The 4,803-nt window shown below is 38.1% G+C and overlaps 1 pseudogene across 1 annotated transcript; it reads left to right on the top strand.

The window, feature by feature from the left end:
• The first annotated feature begins 2,482 nt into the window (after window positions 1–2,482).
• Window positions 2,483–3,189, top strand: LOC113611058 (60S ribosomal protein L15 pseudogene; annotated as a pseudogene). Its single transcript, XR_003429343.1, has one exon. The product of XR_003429343.1 is annotated as a 60S ribosomal protein L15 pseudogene (transcript).
• Window positions 3,190–4,803: the final 1,614 nt, after the last annotated feature.

A 4,803-nucleotide genomic window follows, 5' to 3' on the forward strand; every position in this document is an offset into this window, starting at 1 on the left:
GTAGAAAATATTTTTGCCTGTGGAATCCTGGATAATGTTTCTGTTTTGTTTCATTATTTTGTTAAATTTTCTTTACTTTTCAAATTCACTGGTCATCAGGAAAAAAAAATATAAAGTGAAACATATTTTAAATGATGAATGAATACTAATATATCAGCCAAACAGGTCATTTAAAATTCCCAGAAATCATAAAACAAGGAATTCTCTCCAACCTAGAAAAGATCCACTATCATTTTAGTTGAGACTATGAGTGTCATCAAACTATCAATCTTAATATATGAGAAAAGGTGTTAAGCAAGCAGACACACAAAGAATGTTTACACGTAAAGACACATAAAGAATATTTATCACAGTGTAGTAGCTTTTACGAACAGGATCCAAGGATCAAAGAGTAGCTTTTCAAATAACACTTAATGATTATTTTGTGAACTTTTTGTTAACCATTTGTTTTCGCCTTCTAAAGTCTTTGGAAAGAGGCTCACATTTCGTCCATTTTGCCCTTTTTCACTTCCTTATTTCTTCCCTTTGTGTTTAAAAAGACTAGTTCATATTCTTAAGACATTTACTTTTTTTTGCAACACTACTCTCTTCAAATGTTTTCCTACTTAAATGCTAAGGAATACATTGAAATAGATTCTACAAAATCAGATAAACTGAACTACAAAATGAAGCCTTTAATATGTCAGTATCTAAAATGAGAAAATGATTTTTAATACTAAACTTAAAAAGGGATATGATTAATGTTTACACAAACCTGATGGGAATGAGTACTGTGATGATGATCTTAGGTGAAAATATCACAAAGCCAGATATCCACATACCTGTGCAGCTGAAAGCTACATAAAAGGACGAACGCTGTTTTTAATTTGTGTTTACTCATTATCTTCCTAAGTATATACAGTAGAGTTAGTGCCCGAGTGTTTTGGGATTTCTCTACTAAATTTCTTACAAGAGGCTGGCGAAGTCCAACTTTTTCCAAGTGGTACTTACACTACAGCCTTAATACTTGCCCTGACCCTCTGACCACCCTCACTGTTGCAGGGAAGAGCCATTGTTGTTTCATGCTGCACTGTCCACCTCTGGGCACCACTGTTGCTGCTGCTACTAATGGTGTGTTGCCATCTCTCTCTCAGTACCACCAACACTTCAACTAGGTTCATGTATGCCCTTCCGCGTGTTCCACACCTCAGTGTACTAGGCACATATCTGGTACATTGAAGCCAGAAGCTAATGATTATTTATCTTTTCTTTAATACTTTGGTAAAGGTACTTTTACCCCTCACCCCAATTCTACCAAATTTTTGGTAAAACCACTGCTGTAGATTTAAATTACAGATTACTTTCTTCTTCCTAGTAACTACACATAAGTTCATGAGGTGGGCTGGTGAAGGATTCGAGTGACAAACCACATAGCACTAAAAACCACATAGCATTTCTTCTCTCCAAGCCTAACACTCTTATGGAGTCAAGTTTAAGCCCACCAAATTCATCTTTACTTAAAACATTAATAAAACAATTTGTGCCAAACACTATCCTAAATACTTTATAACATTAACCTATTTAATTCTTATTCCAAATCTAAGAATCAGGTACTCTTATTAGCCACATTTCACAGATGAGAAAACCGCAGCAGAGAAAGGTTAACTTGTTCAAGGTAACACAACTAATAAAAGAAAGATTCAAGCTTCAAACCCAGGCATGCTGGCTCCAGCTCTGTGCTCTTAACTGCTCCATATTAAGGCAGGCTGCCTCTCTCTTCACGTAAAGCAACTCAGTATCTCATGTAAATATACACCCGGTAAACCTGATCTACATTCCAGGTTAGTCTGAAACTGCAGCCCCCTACAGAGACATCATGCCCTTGAATTGACTTCATATATTCATTGACCACATATATTCATCAATGCTTATCTTTTTGTTTCAAAGTGTAGGTGATTGCTCAGATGCATATTATCATCTTTTTCCTTTTATTTCTGAACATTCCTCTTCTAATTGTATTATCTTGTTTTTGTTCAATGCTAGGCAGGTAGCATAGAATTTAAGAACATGGATTTTGCAGCCAGGCTATTTGAGTGTGAATTCAGACTACCACTTTTTGTGTGACCTTAGGCAATTTACTTACCCTTTTTGTGGCTCAGTTTTCCCATATGTAAAATATGAATAATAATAGAACTTACTTTTTAGGGTTAATATGTTAATTAAATTATTTTAAAGTGTGTAAAACACTCAAACAGTCCCTAGCACGTGGTAAGCATTAGGACAGTGTATGCGCTGTATAAAATCTGTATAGTTTGCTACCGTTTTTTATGCTGTTAGTTTGATCTTTGCTAATTATTGAACAATTATTATTCATACTTTTTTGTAATTCTAGAGGTGCACAGTTTATTCCTTAAGTCTCATAAGTATAATAAAACAACAACAGACTACCTATTAAACCCGTTTACTCATACATTGTTGAGAAGAAGCCGGTTAAAAGGTAAAGACTTGCCTTTCCGTTTGGCGGCAGCCATCAGGTGAGCCGAGATGGGCGCTTACAAGTACATCCAGGAGCTGTGGAGGAAGAAGCAGTCGGACGTGATGCGCTTTCTGCTCAGGGTGCGCTGCTGGCAGTACCGCCAGCTCTCGGCGCTGCACCGGGCCCCGCGCCCCACCCGGCCCGACAAGGCGCGCAGGCTGGGCTACAAGGCCAAGAAAGGTTATGTGATATATCGGGTTCGCGTGCGCCGCGGTGGCCGCAAACGCCCGGTCCCGAAGGGCGCCACCTACGGCAAGCCCGTCCACCATGGCGTCAACCAGCTCAAGATTGGCCGGAGCCTTAAGTCTGTTGCCGAGGAGCGAGCGGGGCGCCACTGTGGGGCCCTGAGGATCCTGAATTCTTACTGGGTGGGTGAAGATTCTACGTACAAATTTTTTGAGGTTATCCTCATTGATCCCTTCCATAAAGCTATCAGAAGAAACCCTGACACCCAGTGGATCACCAAGCCAGTCCACAAGCACAGGGAGATGCGGGGGCTGACGTCTGCAGGCAGGAAGAGCCGCGGCCTCGGCAAGGGCCACAAGTTCCACCACACGATCGGTGGTTCTCGCCGCGCAGCCTGGAGAAGGTGCAATACTCTCCAGGTCCACCGCTACCGCTAATATAAGTAATGTTTGTAAAATTCTTACCTAATAAACAGTTTAGGACATCCACGTCTGCTTAAAAGTGTTATTTAATCTGTCCGTTAAAACTAGTTGTCTGCAGATTGCTTCATTGAATGCATTGTCAAATTCTGAAAGTTAAAGTCCAATAATGTTTGAAGATTTTAAGTGATGGTGTGTCTTGTTTCTAATAAGGGAAAAATGCCTTTGTTTTTTGCTTTATTAGGCAGTTGATATGTCCGTGTTTAAAATGCTGTCTGGTAACAATAGGTGTAAAATTCTGTAAAAGAGGAGCTCAGAAACTAGCCATGTAGATTTGTTGGTGCATGTGATGAAACCTACAGCTTTATTGGGGTGATGCAATGCTCTGCTGGTTTACTCTAAAGTGGCTGTTTTATGGAGTTTGGCAAGGACAAACTTTAAATTGGGTTTTCCTTGGAAATGTGAAGGATGTCGTGATCCTTTATCATGATCATAATGCCAAAAAATAAAGTTGACTAGGGCCCACGTTTTTAGACTTAATTTGCTACTCCATATATGTAACTGCTGCTGCCAAAAGGCAGAAAGTAAAGGAATGCCACCATTTTTTAAGAGAATTAAATAAACCTGTTGCAAGATGTTTCTCTTACAAATTGAAACAAATCCTGGTTAACCTAAATTAAATTGCCTTGACCTCGATGGTACCACTGAAGTTCCCATAAAAGGTGGGAGCTCCTGGTTCAATCCCGTGACTCTGATCTGTAGAATACTTAACTTCATGCAAAATAGTCATGGTATTAACACTAGTGTATATTGAAAGTGATGGAAATTGAACATTGGGTAAATGAGGAGGGAGTTTTTAACCCTAAGGTTTATAAGCTAGTGATGCTAGGATTGGGAAATTGCTGTTCATAAGGTCCCTTTCAAGTGTGGGAGGATAGAAGGGGCTTGGATCAAATTTTTAAATGTTTTATTTTTAGTATTAGTTTGTGACCCATTATGAAATCTAAGCCACCTTGGGGAAAATTGGGTTGGTTTTATTTAAAAGTAACATTGCTAAGCCTAATCAGTGTTATCTTGGGTCAAGCCACTTTATCCATTCCCATAAGGCTACTAAGAAGAGTCGTGTAGTTGGTGTCAATACAAGTTCAGTTGGTTTCCGGAAAAAAAAGAAAAGGTAAAGACTTAAAAACTGGAATATAACACAATTTTTTCTGGGTTGGTGATAGCTCTAATTCTGTGTAATTCCACCCAGACTTTAGATGTCTTTCTAATTATATGGGAAGCACACCACTAAATTATAAATATTTCTGAGAGTAAAATACCAAGGAGATATTGGAAATTTTGATGGACTTTATAAACTTTTTGGCTAATGCACACATAGACAAAGAATCAAACATATTTAAATATTCCAAACAAAATAACTCCTGGCTCATATTTCCATGCATTTTAGCCACTTAACGTGTAATTGGTTGACTTTTGAAACAACAGGCCAAATCATTTATACTTTTTTCATAGCATATGTAAACATTGGTATAGAACATTTAATTTCTCATGGAGATATTATTGAGTGGTATTTTAAAACTCTGATAAAATAATAGGATTTGATCATATGTTATTACTAATATGCTCACAAACTGAGGTCAAATGTAAGATGATTAGTCAGGTTATAGCTAATATTGTTAT

Source organism: Aethalodelphis obliquidens, unplaced genomic scaffold, assembly GCF_003676395.1.
Source record: "Aethalodelphis obliquidens isolate GAN/ISIS:26980383/991018 unplaced genomic scaffold, ASM367639v1 scaffold67, whole genome shotgun sequence".
In the NCBI taxonomy this organism is placed as follows: domain Eukaryota; kingdom Metazoa; phylum Chordata; class Mammalia; order Artiodactyla; family Delphinidae; genus Aethalodelphis; species Aethalodelphis obliquidens.